We start from the raw sequence: 19127 nt of genomic DNA, 5'->3' as shown, positions 1-19127 counted from the left end.
CCAGGTGGTGTTGTTGATTTATTAGTATTTGCATAATAGAGAAATTCCTTTCGATATCAACGAGAATTCAAGTAAAAGCAGTAGAGCAGGCAAAGAAGTAGAAGAGGGGGGAAGCAATCAAAGTTATGAATAGACGACTAATGGCTTTGCAAAAAGTATTTCAATGTCCGTTCGTATTTCTTGAACGCCAGCACGTGTTTTGCTAAGATTCATCCTGGGAAAATTTGAAGATTCTTTTGATAATCACGTTTCCAGAATATTTTTTCTGATTCCAAATAACAATGGTAATTCATGACGAAAACAAAGCTCACTAATCAACATCATGTGTATCATTTTCAGGTTTGTGACATAATTATAAAACATTTTCAGGTTAGAATAAAACATTTGGTGAAAAACAGCACGATGCGAGAAACTCGATCAACGATTGAACACTGATACGCCTGGAACGTTAGTAGCCGCTCTTTCTACTTATCTATGTCCAATCGCAGTTAAAAAAATAAATTTCATCTATGATTTTCCGCAATCTTTCCCATCATTCAAACAAAGAACCATATAATCTAGAAGGACTTTTACGCAATATCCCAATGTGTTAACATGAAATTATCTATTTCTTCTTTTGTCTTACAATTTCTTATGAGCTACCAGCAGTTTATATCCGAATATACGAATCGTGATACATTCATACCATCTGTGTTATCTATTCAGAACAATTGTTTTAATTATTACTCATCGATAAATATTTTCACTTAAAATACAATCAAATAAAAAAAATAAATGTTTTAATTGACTGTTAGTTTGTTCGTTTTGAACCTTTTTTTCTATAATTTTTTTCTTGAGTTTATGGTATCTTAGCCGGAATAGGAAAGCCTCTCAAACGCAGAATGTATTTTACTTGCGAACCTCAACTCTGCTGGCGATAAATGTGACGTTGTTTTCGAGTTTGTCAGGATTCTGTAAACAGAATAAAAATTTCTTCATACTTTTTTTTATTTGTGTCCATGTTTTCATTCTTTTCCGGGCTTGTTTGAATGTATCAACACATTTTGACTTGAGTTGCCATATGCTCAGTTGACAATGTTTTAAAGTATTTCTTAAATTTGTTCCTGCGAACTGGGTTCCATCATCGCTGACTAATATTTTAACAAGTCTAAATTGACTAAAAATGTTATTGAGTACATTTATCGTATTTGTTGCTGTCGGATGTCTGCACTTAACAATTTGTGGCCACTTTGTGAAACTTTCCACTACGACCAAGAAATATGATCCATTTATTCATTCATTGTCGATATACAATCGAGTCCATATGACATCCGCCTTTCGTCATGGCAGAATTTTCCCAGGCGGATCCTTTATTTGCCAGTTGGCATTCTCTACATTGTTTGACCACCATTTCTATGTCCTCGCCTATTCTTGGCCAATCCGTGTAATCTCTCATTAACGATTTACTTCGTTACATTCCGGGAAGACTCGTGTGGAATTTTTAAAGTACTCTTTTCTGTAGAGTAGCCAACTTTACTACTGTATCTGTGCATAGCAATACGTGATCAGGTATAGAAAAAGATTACATAATATGTTCCTTTTTATTTTGCTCGTTCAACAATATTTGCTTTTTTATTTTACTGATGAAATTATTCTCTGCATTTTTACATCTTTATCGTGACTATAAGTTCTCTAATCATATTGCATAACAGACTCGACAATTCACTTTCGTCTCTTTAGCGCCGATATTACTGTTTCTTTCGAATGGTTCCAAATATTTAGGTATCAATCTTGATAATCCATCGATGTGACCTATCTTCTTTGAAATTATGATTCAATAGAATTACACCATAACGCTAAGTCGATTTGCCGTGTGTGTTGGTATACCTTTTTTCGAACCAAAAAATGTTATTAGCGGTTTGTGATTTTTTTCTTACAAAAATATGTGCCAAATTTTTACAGCGGACATTATTGCTAAACTTTATTTTTTAATTTGACTGGAATTTCATTTCGTAGCCGGCAAAGTTTTCAATGCGTGTTCTATTGAGTTTGTAGATCCAGTTTCGAATTTGTGAAGCAGTACGATACTAAGTCCTTCATTGCTAGCATCCGCCGCTACAATGATTTTCCTCTGAAAAATAACAAGGAAAGGTCTGTTACCAAACAGTTTGTTACTTTTATAAACGCATGTTCGCATTCTTCTGACCATATCCACTATATACCTACTTTCAACAAATTATTTTACGGTGCTCTCATATTATATACTGTTGGGATATATATGCCATAGTTAGTTACTAATCGCATAAAAATGCTATCAGGTGTTGGCAAGTTCTTTATAGCTTCAGCGCTTTCTGACCCTTTATTTCTTTACTGCCAATTAGTTGCCCTAAATATTTTATCTTCTTTAAGGAAAACTCGCACTTTTTTCAGAACTCAGCTTGAATCTGCATTCTTCAATTCTCTGAAATACTGCTCATTATATGGGCGTATTTTCGCTTTAAAAATATCATCCAAATATGCAATTATACCCACTAATTTGTATTCGTTATTTGCTGGATTAGGCTTGAAGCAACTTTCAATAAAAATAAGACTGAGTTTAAAGATTAATTTATGTGTGCTTATTGTCGAGTACTTCGAACACTCTTCAATAAATTTATTCTGATGGTACGCTTGCGAAAAATCTAACTGTGAAAGCACTCTACCACCGTTTGATTTCGTGAATATATTTTCCGGAGATGAGAAGAGATATGTGTATTCTATCAAACAGTGATTCAATCTAATCGAAAAGTCAGGGCACAATTTGATTTTGGGGGATATTTTTTATATATACTGTTGGCGACGCCCAATATGAGTAATCGACTTTTTAAATTACGCCATTTTTTTAAACCTTATTATTCCTCATTTATTGCATTGTTTTGAAGATACTACGTTTTTGTTGGGTTTTAAAGCTGGTTTAATATTTTCTTTTTAATTTAATGAACTTAGATTTTTATGCACAAACCGAGTTTTTCTGAAGAAAACGCAATAAATGTTTCTGTTTGCTTCGTCTCATTTTATCAACGATGTCAATTTGTTACAGAACGAAGAATGCGGTAATCCCCATATTTTCAATCCGGTCTAGGCCGAAAGGATTTTATGAATGCGGAAGTACATATAGTTTATAAGTTTTTTCCATGAACGAAATGTTACAATTTAGCTTTCATTTAAACTTTAATTTTGTACTTACTGGCCAAATTGTCTGTGTTCATTTTCGTGGGCAACCTATTATTTCCAAATTTGTTCGTTCATTTCCGATATACAACTTGCTGAATCGAGTAACAATTCTACGTCCATTTACTGTTTTGCTTTGCCTTCCTTCTTTTAAAATTCACTTTCGATTGCAATTTTTTCTCATTTTTCTTAGTTTCGTCAGACAATATAACGTTGATGACCTTCACACTCAATTAAATAATAATTATTTTTTTCTGTAAGGCAACATGCTTTTTGTATGCTTTTCCTTCTTTAGTTAGATTCAACTTATGTCCTAAAATCTGTGTACGTGATACGTGATATGTTTTTTTCTCTTCAACCCGATTAATGTCTTGACCAGCTAATAATATTGCTAAAAGGAAAAGTCCGAATGTATTTATATTCATTACATCAAAATAATATATCTATTTATTTATATATTTACATATATATATATATATAATTATATATATACATATATAAATATATATATATATATATATGTTTATATTGGCGGCAAGTCATTATTCAAGCATGTCTGATTGAACACGGCATAGTTATTCTTTGTTGCGATCTTTTTAGATATCTTTTACATTTTCTGAGTGGTCTTTTAATTTCAGCAGGCATGTTATATAAAATGGCGCCCAAACCTTGTTATTCGGCTATATTCTTCTCAAACGCTTTCTTTCGGTGCATTCGCTCATCATCAGAAGCGATTGTTGTTGTTTTTTCTTTTCCTTTGAGGCTTGGTGAATTTATATATATATATATATATATATATATATATATATATATATATATATATATATATATATATATATATATATATATATATATATACTTAATTGGCTATAAGATGGGTGCAGGATGGTTGGTGCGAATTATTTTTATTTTATTTTTTAATTTCGATTTTCCATATTTGATAGTTTATTTAGTTTCTTGTAAGTTATTAAATACTATTAGTATATTTGTCCCAGTGTTAAATAAGATCCGGTGTAAAAAAGGCTGTAGCTTTTTATAAGTATAGTTTCTAGTAATTTTAGTCGTTGTGTGCAGTTGTTAAGATATCGAATTTTAGTATTTTTAGTTAAGATATTTCTAATGTCGGACGACTGTTGGTTTTTATCCTGGGATGTAAGGTGTTGTTTTATGGCACTATTGTCAGCTAAATAATAGGTTAGTCATCATGAGTGGTGGTGGTCTTCTTCTTCTGCTTCTTCTTCTTCTTCTTCTTGTTTTGTTTTGTTTTGTTTTTTTTGCCTATGTATGCGTTGTATAAGTTTTTTGAGTGGGTCCGGAGACATTCTTCGAAAGGGAAAATAAATTTATACACTACATTAGTTTGTTTTAGCGTGGCGTTAATATTGCTATTGTTTTTAATTATTAAATTTGAAGTTTTAAATTTAGTACAGTATATTATTAGTTTGATCTTTTTGGTTTTGTCGGTGGGTCTGATGCATTTTTTAATTAGGTTTGTTATTATTTTTCCATCTGTTTTGTAGTTACTGTGTAGTTGCTTTTTATTATATACTTTGATGGTGTCGTATTTGTTAGGGTTAGGATTTATGTTTTTATTGTGGAGTGAGTTTAAATAGAGTTTTATATGTTCATCAACGATTTTATTAAGAAAGTTATTATTTATTATGGTTTGTTTTATGTTTGTTAGTTCTTCGTAAAATATTTGTCGGGTTGATGCTATATTGTATGAGCGGTGAATCAATTTTTTATGAGGGCAGTTTTATATTTTTCTGTGCATTCACTATGGTAATTAAGGAGTATTGCGATATTGTTAGTAGGTTTTTTGTATGTTGAAGCTAAAATATGATATGAAATATTCTATGTAAAATTATATATGTATTCTTATATATATATGCATATATATACTTATATGTAAATGTAGATTATACATATATGATTATATTTATATATACTTTTCCATATATATGAAATAATATGTATAATAATATGTATATATATATATATATATATAGATAGATAGATAGATAGATAGATAGATATAATTATAGGGGAAAATAGGAACCGTTTGTTATGGTGTCGAACGTTGGGTGTTTTATCCAAAATGGAATTCTCTGCGTGGGCAAACAGATGTAGCCATATTCTAGAGCTGTTTAGGCTTCCCTGACTAAAAGATATATTTTCGAAATTCGGGGGAAATTCACACGCCTATCATGTGTAATTTTATCGAAATACAAAATTGAAAAATTTCACGGTTTAAGGAATTAAAAATTTCAGAATCTCTTAAAAAAAAAACGTATTTATTTATTCTATTATTTAACATATACGCGATCGATCGGTGCTTCACACTGTATCGGACATTTAACACTTCTACTTCATCAACATCTGAAGACGTGCCATGACAAGTAAAAAAAAAAATTAAATAAAAAATAATGGATTTTCCTAATGAAGTTTCTGTTGGAAATCAAAACATCTCATTTAATTTTAATCAGTAAATATCTTTATTTATTGAAAGAGATTCCGCAATTGTTTAGTCTTTCAAGCGTTAAATACGGAATTTCGTATAAACATATATAATTATATAGATATTTACATATATATATATAATTTCGTGTAAATATATATAATTATATACATATGATAATGTATGTACATAAATATAAATAGATAATTATATATATATATATATATATATATATATATATATATATATATATATATACTAGCAAAAGTACCCGTCGTCGACTGGGTTCAAAAACAGCCTACAGAAAATGGACTCTGATTTATGAAAGTATGATAGGTTATGAAAAGGAGGGGTTGTAAAGATATAGCTTCGAATTTCGGGGTATCAAAACCAAAGCAAAATATGATGAAAGTAAAAATAAAAATAAAATAGATAAACCCCATAATTTATTATACCATACCTGTTCACACTGAAACACTTATCACAATATTTTGTGGATCTATGTTAAAAAAAAAAACTTGTTAAACTTTGTGACATATTTCCATTCTATGGAGGTCAGGTGCGAACGAACACCCCATAATTTTATTATACCATATTTCTTAAAACTAAAACATAATATCAAAGTATACTTACGCAGATAGATATGAAAAATCTTCATTAAAGTTTGTGCCTATTTCCATTCTATGGAGGCCAGGTGCGAACGCAGACCCCACAATTTTAATGAATTATCATTATGCCAGATCAAACATAACCATTCCTGTGTCTCGATACATCTTCTATCATTATATGTAATCAGTTTTTTTTTTAAATAGTGAACCATATAGGAGCGTATTCGTAGCCACAGACACACACACATTCAGCTTTATATATATATATATATTTATATATATATATATATATATATATATATATATATACACGTACATAATGAGAGATTTTATAGTTTGTTAGAAGCGATGTGCAAAGTATTAGAACGGTGTGTTTGAGGGCTATAACAATGCAGACGATAGAAACGGTGTATATATATGTGTGTGTGTGTGTGTGTACGTGTGTGTGTGTGTTAAATTAGTATATGTAGGCAGCATTTTTTTCTTTTATGCAAGTTTCATAAAATAGCACAGACAACACTTGCTTGTTTTTCTTGTAATCCTCCTTTTCTCTTTGTCGGACCATTTTCCGAACGTTTTTTTTTTTCGAGTGAAAAAAGAAATTTCCCATAATCGCGAACGTTTTCGACCTCCATTGTTCATCTTCAGGTGAGTAGTAAAAAATAAAAAATGAAATTGAAAAATGAAAGTAGCGAGATGAAATGAAAAGACGATTAAAAGATGATTAAAATCGCTTAAAATCATTGAAATAATCAAAAGCACTTGAGCGTGCCCTCCATTTCATCTTGAGTCTGGTTAATCGTTGGTTTATTAATGTGCATTAATAATGCCTCACAGATTGGGAGGCGCACCTATTTGCGACAGTTAAAATAGCCGTGTTTTTTTATTAATATGCCTCTAAATTCAGTTTTAGGGGTGTGGTGTGCTATGAGGTGCTGATAGATTGAACTATTCGGGGAAGACAGGTGACATGTTAAACGACGGGAGATGCTGGTTCGAGTCATGCCAGTGTACGAATTGATTTTGGAGACACATTCTCCTATGGGACATTTAATGATGTACACGGTATTTCTAGTTTTCAGCATACTGCCATCGGATGTAGGGTTATTATTTATTAGTAATTGGCTAGTTTTAAATTTTTTGTAATAAATAATAAATCTTATTTTAGAGTTTTTTTTCCGTGGTTACGACATGTTTGTGTACAATATCTTTTATTATTTTTTCGTCTAATTTGTAATTCTCATTCATCTGGTTACAATAAAATATGTTAATGTTATTATCGCTGCTATCATTATTATTAGTATTCCTATTATTAATGGTAGTTAAAAAGTGTCTAATCTGCTGGTCAATGTAGTTTGGGAAACCCTTATTAATTAAAGTTTGTTTTACGTTCGAAAGTGATTTATAGAATATTTCGTTCGTGGAAGAATTACGTTTAGTTCTGTAGATGAGATTTTTTACGGCGGCTATTTTGTATTTATCAGGGCATTCGCTTTTATAATTCGGAAAATGGTCCGACAAAGAGAAAAAAAGGATTACAAGAAAAATAAGCAAGAGATTTCTGTGCTATTTAATGAAACGTGCATATATATATGCATATATATATATATATGTGTGTGTGTGTGTGTGTGTGTGTGTGTGTACATGCTCCCTATCTTAGATTGCGCATTTGGGAAGTAATATACAAATTACCATTAGCGTATGAAGCGATGCTCTTTGTGTAAACAAATTGAGCTTAAGTACTTTGGACAATGTCAAAACATTGTTAATTCACTGCCCGCATAGCAGCAGCCGTATAGCGAAACGGTTAGAAGCTCCGACTGTCGTTATATTTAGAATTATGTGTATATATAATTTTACATAAATATTTATTATAGTTTATTTAGGGATCTTTCATAAAAATAACGTTGAATACGGATGCCACGACGAAAGATTAATGCGTTTTATGTCGTCATATTTTGATTGATACTAACTATATATTTTTTTAACGGTGGTGAGAATTTCCTCAATAAACCATAAGTAATTTTATTCTTAAAATAGTGATGAGAAAAAAATAAGTTTAATTATATAAGATTTACAAACAGTATATCACAATTGAAGATGAATCCAAATTAAATAAGCCTGCAAAAATTACCATGTGGCGCACAAACCTATTGTTAACAAACCTTTATTATCGTGAATCCATTTTTCTATTATACAGATGTTATACCCTGAAAATAGTAATCAGATATTCTTTTATTCAACTAAATATACTAAAAGAAAAATTATATTAGTTTAAGCTTTTTGGTCGTTGACATTTTAATCTTATTCGGCTAGACATCAAACAAGTGATATTCGAGCGCCATAATTTTTCGGCGTTATCTCCTTAGACCCATAATCATTTTCTACCCATTAAATCAATTATTCGATTCATAAATCCCTATCATAATTTTTTAATTTATTTATTATCACATTAACGATTCTACTACCTTTAATAATTTGCAACTAATATTAATAATCAAATGGAAGAATTAATCAATGTTCATGAAAATATTAGTTTCGGATGTGCCCCTGTCTTACAAAAGCACTTGTGATCTTAGGTTTTATAAAAGTGTTAACTTTGATCAAAATCAGGCTTATTTCTTTAATCGGATTTTTTTTTTTTTTTTTTTGGAATGTCGATTTTCGGTATTTATCAGACGCGTTCCGATAAAAAAAAAAATCTACCCAAGAATACTACCAGACATATCAAGTACATGCGTATTAAATTTTTGAAAATCAGACGAATTCACATGCAATGATCTCACACACAAACACACATACAGCAAAGTCCCTTTAATAGTATATATATATATATATATATATATATATATATATATATATATATATACTATTAAAGGGACTATATATATATATATATACAATTTTAAGTATCTTATACAGACAGAATATGCTTTAAAGAATATACATTTTCCGCTTATATCACGTTGAAGTGAAATATTCTTTTTTAAATCACAATATTTGCATTTAGTCTTATTTCCAATGTATTCGCCATTAACACGATGTAAAAGTGTCCCCCGTCCGCAAAATTCAGTCATCGGTCGCAGCTTTCCTTCTTTATTACCGTGTCTTTAAGATATGAATAGATGGATGATTATGGCATTGTGCGGTTGGATGTTGGCGGAAATAACCACAGGAGTTGGGAACAAGAAGAATGAACCACAGGACAAAGAAAATTAGAAGTAGCGGGAAATGTTAGCCATGGAAAGAAAAGAAATTTAAACAATGAAAGCAAAAAAATAATGGCTAAAATTGTTGAGGTTGTTTAGAGTGTCGTGCGACAGTCGTAAAGCAAAATCCTTTTCTGACTTCGTTTATTATGAATGAAATATTTACGATCGGTGGCTGCATTGTGTACGTCGATTGTAACAGGGAAATTCAGCATTAATACCGTTGCTGATTTTTGTTGTATTATTTTTTTTATTATTGCTTCGAGTGGTCCACGTCTGTAACTATTAAGAAGGCAGATATAACCATGTGATATAGTAGGATAGGTCGGTAACGATAAAGAAAAGGCGTACTCGGGGAATGTATTAGTAAGAAAGAGAAAGGGAAAAAGAACCATCAAAAAAGCAGAGAGATGTAAAAGGAAAGATGAGGAGAAGGAAAGTCGGAGGGGGACTATAAGAGGATTGTGGCGAAGGTAGAAGGGGAAATTGGAAGGAAAGGAATGTGTTTAAGAGTGAGATGGCTAAGGAGGGTAGAAAAAGAAAAAAGTAAGATATTTTAGGACATGAGATTAATAAATTAAGGAAAAAGGAAAATAAGAGTTGATGAAAGGATAATAATATGATAATATGAAGGAAACAGAAAAGTAAAAAAAAAATCATCATCGCCATGAAAGATGGCAAATAATTAAACACTTTATATGATTTCATTAGACTGAAGATAGAAGGGTAACGCAAATACGTATACAATGTACATTCATTTATAGAGTAAATGTGGTATTGTGGTGATGCTGAAATGAAAGTGATAAAGTAATTCTGACAGAGAGAAAAGAACAGATGTTAAATAGACAAATTAGAATGCTTTTAGTTACATGCAGGGTACACACGGGATAGCATCTCCTCACGACCTACACAGTTTAGGGCCTAATTTGTGAAATAGTATTTGTCTCATTTTTACAATTAAATAATACAAAGTATAGGATCTGGTTGTCCTAGGGAGGCCACCCTCATAAGCATTACTTCCTCCTTTGGGTTGGGGTTGCATATCACCTTTGACGTTTTCATTTGTAATTTGGGACAACTTACCGCCATACTTGAGGGAGTAGATTTTTTCCCATAAGAACACATTTTATCTAAATGCTGCATCGTAGACGGAGTGGGTGATAATTAAATGGGAACGTTATAAACGTAGTAACAAAATAAAAATGATTTTTTTTTCAAGGGAGTCACCATGTTTTAAATAAATGTAATTCTAAAAAAGAAGTAGAAAAGAATTTAAAAAAAGTTTAAAGATCAAAGTGTGTTTTCTTGAAAACAATATCCATGTACAGAAGGCATTCATAGGTTTCTGTGTCGACGTGCTAAGAAGACATCTTGGCAATCGTCGTTTCGACAAAGTTGTTGTCTCTGTCATCGTTGTTTTTAAGAGCAGCATAATTTGTAGCCATAAATAAAACATTTCTGAATAATAAGGCATGGACACAAACAGATCGACTAGTGAAATCATATGAGCGATAAATTATTTCAGTCACGTGAGATGTTGATACGGCCATATGAAACGGCCTGTAAAAAATGCGTAATAATTTCACGAAATGACGGGATCGCTGTTTACATGGCATCATAATTAGACTTAGGGAAAGGGTTCTCTAATTCCAGTTATACTTCTTGTTTCATTTTCTTCTGTTTTTTTTTTCTTTTTTAACAAGCAATCAGCAAAGCAGAACAATAGGCCGCTGTTTGTATCAATGCAATACTTATGTGACTTTAGATAATATTTGTAGGTTAGACTGAAGTTCTCAACAATAAACCTTTAGTTGTTGGTTGGTTGTTTTTGTTTTACGGCATATCAACCATTTTTAGGTCATTTAATGCCGAATCCAGTGATTGTCAAGAAAAGGTTTTTAATAGATATGTATATATTTTTTCCAGTCAGTTTCTATTTAACCCATTGTTGGGACCCTAACAGGTACTACCACACCGGGTCAGAGTGGACCTGGGAGCAATGGCAATTAAGGGGTGACTCCACACTCCCCAAAGCCCGCAAGCTTGTGCCTCACCATCGGATATAGTTTAAGGTCATATCCAGGACCTAAACCTTTAGTCGTTGCACCGTAGTATTCACACACGCATATATATATATATATATATATATATATATATATATATATATATATGGGTGTGCGTGTTATTTTTTATTTTATGAACCCACATAAAATTTTATAAGGGCTTATAAAATTTTACGTATTGATTTCCAGTCCTTCCTTAATTAGTGCTCAATGGAAATGAAATGAAAGTTTATTAAAAAAAACAGTGAGTATAGTTGGGCAGTAATGGGAATGTAAAATGTATAGCAATTAAAGTACACAGAATTTTCCGCTGTTCCTCATATATATATATATATATATATATATATATATATATATATATATATATATATATATATATATATATATATATATATATATAATGAAAATTATGGGAAAAATATTCTGACGTGATGGAGACACGAAAATGGAATAAACCAAATTATATGTTCACCAACGTTACACCTTTATTACAGAACATCCTTTTCACATTACAAACACTTCAAATATTGTATGAGTATATTCTTTTCTTTAAATAATTCATCCCGAGAAAATAAAGACGAAACGTTGTTGAACATATAATTTTGTAGTTCTTTTTTTTTCAGCTCTCTTTTACTACTGCTTTGTCTTGGTGACTACAATTATTATAAGGAATTAGTGCTTTAACAATTTTCCGTCTTAACAATGTTAGTAGTAGCATAAACATATCTACGGCTAAGAGGCTTCACAGCTGAAAATCAGGCTAAATGCGCGGATTTATTGTTTGCGATTGTTGCTATATCCAACTAGTGTTTACTCCATTTAATCAATTGGATTGGTTGTTACTTCCTCTCAAGCTATTAATTTCATTTATCAATGATGGAACTCGGCTAAAACAAATGCCTGATTGCTTTTTGCTTGAAAAACGTTGTTTTCTTCATTTAGTTAGTTTTAAGTTAACACTTTTAACGACAAACTTATAGACAATATGTTTCGTCGAGACCGAGTTGCAATCGCGGACAATGCATTCTTTCTGATTCTCGGTGAATTTTTTTTTCAGAAAATAAATTGTTTATGTTCTATGTCCTTTCCTTCCTTTTCGTGATAATTTTAAATATTATTATGTCTTCTTCAAATGAATATAAAGTTATTTTCGCGAGAAAAATATAAGGCACAGGTATTATACGGATTATTTAAAAAGAAATAAAATAGAATATTTCTTACGATCCATTGTTTCTAAAGTAAAAAGCATTTCGCAATTTACAGCTGACAACACTGTTACAATAAAGGTCAATTTTGTTGTATTTGTCGGACACAGTTTAAAATTGATTCATGATTCTGTTTAATTGTGGAAGGATTCCGTATTTGAATTCACCTTCGTATTTCCGATAAAAATGTAAATAGTATTTTTTTCTGTTATTGAACTTTTGGATCAAAAGGATAATTAAGTAAAAAGAACAGAACAACTTCGATGTTGGTAGTTTGAATTTATTTGATTTGGTGAAAACGATTAACTAATTAATAACTTGTAAAATTTCTTGTTGAGAGAAAATGTTTTCGAAGATATCTAAGCACATTCATTTGAAAAATATCATGTTTAAAGAAATTTGGAATATTTATTTAATTAGTATATTTATATTTTGAGCGCTCATAATGAATACACTATTGTGTTATAATGTTAACTTTTGTGGAAATTTAAAGCAACCTAAAGGAAAACATCTGCAAATATGTGTTCGTCAGTTAATAGAAAAATCAACTGGACTCAAATTATAAAATACATCTTCTATAACTCATAATGATCAGATCGTTTATGAGTCCGTAATATAACATAATATTGACGCTCGCGTGAATGCAAATGCTTTTAAAATTGTATTGCTTAATATAAAAATAGTGTCGAGCAATTCTCTTCTAAATTAAATATTTTGTATCTAACTTAGTTTAGAAATTTTTAGAGCGGCAAATTATAAAAGAAATTAAAGTGGCATTGTTACTCACTCTGTTCAGTAGTTCAAGAAATAAAATGTTTGTTCGTTTTTTGCTTTGTTTTTTTTATTTTATTTATATTTTGTTTTTTTTATTCGAAGAGTGACACTTCCTAAACGGTAAAGCTTATTCAAAACGTCCTTATATGATCATGGCGGAGGGGGTTGATAATGTTTATTCCCAAGTTTTTTATCATCGGTCCATAAAAATAAATGAAAAACACTCTTTATATGAGAACATTATGAATGTGATCAGTTAAAACAAACAATATGGGCATGTTACTTATCGTGTTTTTAGAATATATACTCCAAAATGCATGATCCTTCATTAGTATAGGAGAATAACTTGTAATATATATATATATATATATATATATATATATATATATATATCTAGCCGCACTGATGAGCTGTGAAACAGCGAAACAGTACTGTATGTGGATGACTATATATATATATATATATATATATATATATATATATATAAAGAGAGAGAGAGAGAGAGAGAGAGTGATTTATGGACATTTCACCGTGACTTACAACTCATCAGCGTTTCTAACTATGTTAAGATTCGAACCCACAGTCTGTACGCATGTGCGTTAACCATTGTAATGAGATGAGCCTTCGTGCAATTGCGTGCTAATTTATTTCTTATACATTCATGTCGTAATATATTTATTGCATTTTCGCAATTACTGTTGCTGAAATCAATTTGCTCCCCCTCTAAGCAATATCGGCGTACTTTTGGTGGTGTGTACATGCACATCTATACACGCATATATATATATATATATATATATATATATATATATATATATATATATATATATAACAGTTGACAAGAAAGTTTTTGCGGTTTTTAACTTTTAAATACAGATAAACATATCTTGGCTTAAACAAAGATTTATTGATCGAAATATCACCATCAGAATATACCTATCAAGACGTTTCAAAAGTAATGTATTCTTTTTATTTTTTTTGCTAAAAATAACATAAAGATCTACGAAGTTGCAGTGGTTCTATTAAAACGAGCGACTTTTTGTGCTCTAAAATGCTTTTCTTTCGACAAAGTCAACATCATTCTTAATGCAGTGATAAGGTAGTGGCTTTGCATGGGCGCCCGGAGCGTACTTTTTGAATCATATCTCTGTCACCACTCTGCAATCCAGAAACTCATGTCTTAAATGTGCTAACATTATCTGCATCAGCTACGGAAGCGTTCAATAGGTGAATATTGATTGGTTTAATATGCGTGTGTAATTTTAATCTAAAAAAAATGAATCGTCTGATTTGAGAATGCATCGTAAAAAAGCGCCATGATTTCTTTCTTTCCTCTTTTTTCCATTTTTCTTTCCCTCGTACCTCACTACATTTTTATCTTATTTAATTTAGTGTTTGATCATTCGATCTAATCATTTAAAGTCAGTCTTGAACCCTTAAGGTTACGATTCATATCGTCGAAACGTAGATTATTTTGTGTTGGAGTTGTATAGTGTTCATCAGGATGTGGAGACTAGAAGAAAGTAAATAGAAAGGAGTAAGAAAGACCGGAATGTAGGAAAGAGAACTGGATGAAATGAAAAAGTGGGAAAGGAAATGAAATGGTGGAGAATGGAATGAACAGAACGAAAAGTGAATGAAGAAAACGGAGAAAATAAACGAGGAAAAAAAGAAAGAATATAGAACGTAAGGAAAAGACGAACACTAGAAAATAATGGAAAATGCATTGTGAAGAAATTAATGAAGCAGAAGAGAGAGGGAATGATAAAAGCAAGTGATGGCGAAAGAAAAGGGAAAGAAATGAAATAGAAGAGAGAAAGCAAGTAATAAATGAAAAAGGCAGTACATTTCTGAGAAAGAAATGAAATAAAATAAGGTTTAAAAAATAGAGAAACTTAAAAGAAAAATGAAAATAACGATATGGCAAGGAAATGGAAATAAAGATGGTAAAAGGGCAAGAAAATAAGGACAAATAAAAGAAAGATAGAAGGGAATAAAGAAAATAAGGACAAATCAAAGAATAATGGAAGAGAATAAAGAACATAAGGACAAATCAAACAAAAATGGGAGAGAATAAAGAAAATAAGGATAAATCAAATGAAAAATGGAAGAGAAAAAAGAAAATAAGGACAAATCAAAGAAAAATGCAAGAGAATAAAGAACATACAAATAAATCAACGAAAAATGGGAGAGAATAAAGAAAATGAGGACCAATCAAAAGAAAATTGAAGAGAATAAAGAAAATAGGGACAAATCAAAAAAAAATGGAAGAGACTAAAGAAAATAAGGACAAATCAAAGAAAAATGGGAGAGAATACCAAAAGAAGGACAAATCAAAGACAAATCGAAGAGAATAAAAAATAACGACAAATCACAGAACAATGGAAGAGAAAAAAAAAGGACAAATCAAAGAAAAATGGAATAGAGAATAAAGAAAAGAAGGTTACATTAATGAAAAATCCAAGAGAATAAAGAAAATAAGGACAAATCAAGGAAAACTAGAAGAGAATTAAGAAAATAAGAACAAATCAACGAAAAATGGAAGAGAATATAGAAAATAAGGACAAATCAAAGAAAAATAGAAGAGAATATAGAAAATAAGGACAAATCAAAGAAAAATGCAAGAGAATAAAGAAAAGAAGGACAAATTAAAGAAAAATGGAAGAGAATATAGAAAGAAAGGACAAATCAAAGAAAAATGGAAGAGAATATAGAAAGAAAGGACAAATCAAAGAAAAACGGAAGAGAATATAGAAAATATGGACAAATCACAGAAAAATGGAAGAGAATAAAGAAAATAAGGACAAATTAAAGAAAAATTGAAGAGAATATAGAAAATAAGGACAAATCAAAGAAAAATGCAAGAGAATAAAGAAAAGAAGGACAAATTAAAGAAAAATGGAAGAGAATATAGAAAAGAAGGACAAATCAAAGAAAAATGGAAAAGATTATAGAAAAGAAGGACAAATCAAAGAAAAATGGAAGAGAATATAGAAAATATGGACAAATCAAAGAAAAATGGAAGAGAATAAAGAAAATAAGGACAAATTAAAGAAAAATTGAAGAGAATAAAGAAAATAAGGAACAATCAAAGAAAAATTGAAGAGAATAAAGAAAATAAGGAACAATCAAAGAAAAATTGAAGAGAATAAAGAAAATAAGGAACAATCAAAGAAAAATTGAAGAGAATAAAGAAAATAAGGACAAATCAAAGAAAAATGGAAGAGAATAAAGAAAATAAGGAAAAAAAAAAGAAAAATTGAAGAGAATAAAAAAATATGGACAAATCAAAGAAAAATTGAAGAGAATAAAAAAGAAGGACAAATCAAAGGAAAATGGAAGAGAATATTGAAAATAAGGACAAATTAAAGAAAAATGGAAGAGTATAAAAAATATAAGGACAAATCAAAGAAAAATGGCAGAGAATAAAGAAAATAAGAACAAATCAAAGAAAAATGGCAGAGAATAAAGAAAATAAGAACAAATCAAAGAAAACTGGAAGAGAATAAAGAAAATAAGAACAAATCAAATGAAAATGGGAGAGAATAAGGGAAATAAGGACAAATCAAAGACCAATGTAAGAGAATAAAGAAAATAAGGAACAATCAAAGAAAAATGGGAGAGAATACAGAAAATAAGGATAAATCAAAAAAAAATGGAAGAGAATAAAGAAAATAAGGACAAATCAAAGAATAATGGAAGAGAATAAAGAAAATAAGGAACAATAAAAAAAATGGAAGAGAATAAAGAAAATAAGGAACAATAAAAAAAATGGAAGAGAATAAAGAAAATAAGGATAAATCAAAGAAAAATGGGAGAGAATAAAGAAAATAAGGACAAATCAAACAAAAATGGGAGATAATAAAGAAAATAAGGATAAATCAAAGCAAAATGGAAGAGCATAAAGAAATAAGGACAAAAAAAGAAAAATGGGAGAGAATAAAGAAAATAAGGATAAATCAAAGAAAAATGGAAGAGAATAAAAAAAGAAGGACAAATAAAAAGAAATGGAAGAGAATAAAGAAAATCAGGAAAAAACAAAGAAAAATGGGAGAGAATAAAGAAAATAAGGACAAATCAAAGAAAAATGACAGAGAATAAAGAAAATAAGGATAAATCAAAGAAAAATTGAAGAGCATAAAGAAATAAGGACAAAAAAAAAAGAAAAATGGAAGAGAATATTAAAAATAAGGACAAATTAAAGAAAAATGGAAGAGAATAAAGAAAATAAGGATAAATCAAAGAATAATGGAAGAGAATAAAGAAAATAAGGACAAATCAAAGAATAATGGGAGAGAATAAAGAAAATAAGGACAAATCAAAGAAAAATGGGAGAGAATAAAGAAAATAAGGATAAATCAAAGAAAAATGGGAGAGAATAAAGAAAATAAGGATAAATCAAAGAAAAATGGAATAGAATAAAGAAAATAAGGATAAATCAAAGAAAAATGGAAGAGACTATTGAAAATAAGGACAAATTAAAGAAAAATGGAATAGAATAAAGAAAATAAGGACAAATTAAAGAAAAATGAAAGAGAATAAAGAAAATAAGGATAAATCAAAGAATAATGGAAGAGAATAAAGAAAATAAGGACAAATCAAAGAATAATGGGAGAGAATAAGGGAAATAAGGACAAATCAAAGACCAATGGAAGAGAATAAAGAAAATAAGGACAAAACAAAGAAAAATGGAAGAGAATAAAGAAAATAAGGATAAATCAAAGAAAAATGGGAGAGAATAAAGAAAATAAGGACAAATCAAAGAAAAATGGAAGAGAATAAAGAAAATAAGGACAAATAAAAAAAATGGGAGAGAATAAAGAAAATAAGGATAAATAAAAAAAAAAATGGTACAGATTAAAGAAAATAAGGACAAATCAAAGAAAAATGGAAGAGAATAAAGAAAATAAGGATAAATCAAAGAAAAATGGGAGAGAATAAAGAAAATAAGGACAAATCACAGAAAAATGGAAGAGAATAAAGAAAATAAGGATAAATCAAAGAAAAATGGGAGAGAATAAAGAAAATAAGGACAAATTAAAGAAAAATGGAAGAGAATAAAGAAATAAGGACAAAAAAAGAAAAATGGAAGAGAATATTGAAAATAAGTATAAATCAAAGGAAAATGGGAGAGAATAAGAAAAATAAGGACAAATCAAAGAAAAATGGAAGAGAATAAAGAAAATAAGTATAAATCAAAGAATAATGGAAGAGAATAAAGAAAATAAGGCCAAATCAAAGAATAATGGAAGAGAATTAAGAAAATATAAAGCGTAAATAACAATTGAATGAAAAGGAGGAGCAAAGTTAGGAAAGTTAAGAAAGCAAATGAATTAAGTCTGTACGTTTCCTATGTTACGCCGCATACAGGAATTTATGAGATTGACTGGCAAGCGGGATGATGATGATGATGATGATGATGATGGTTATGACGGCGGCGTTGTTTCTTTATTGAAACATTAACAACGCGAATGCAATAATGGGCAAGCGGTGGCCGTAATTTGTTTAAGTGCCAACTAACGCGATTACCAGCAACAATAAACGGCCATTTGGGAGGTGGACACAACAATGGTCAGAATAGTCGCGGATAACACCAAGAAGTCGAAAATCAAAGAACATTT

This window comes from Euprymna scolopes, chromosome 19, assembly GCF_053919585.1.
Source record: "Euprymna scolopes isolate OS-2025 chromosome 19, ASM5391958v1, whole genome shotgun sequence".
Taxonomy (NCBI): domain Eukaryota; kingdom Metazoa; phylum Mollusca; class Cephalopoda; order Sepiida; family Sepiolidae; genus Euprymna; species Euprymna scolopes.
The sequence above is the reverse complement of the archived record's forward strand: the minus strand, read 5'-3'. Positions refer to the sequence as shown.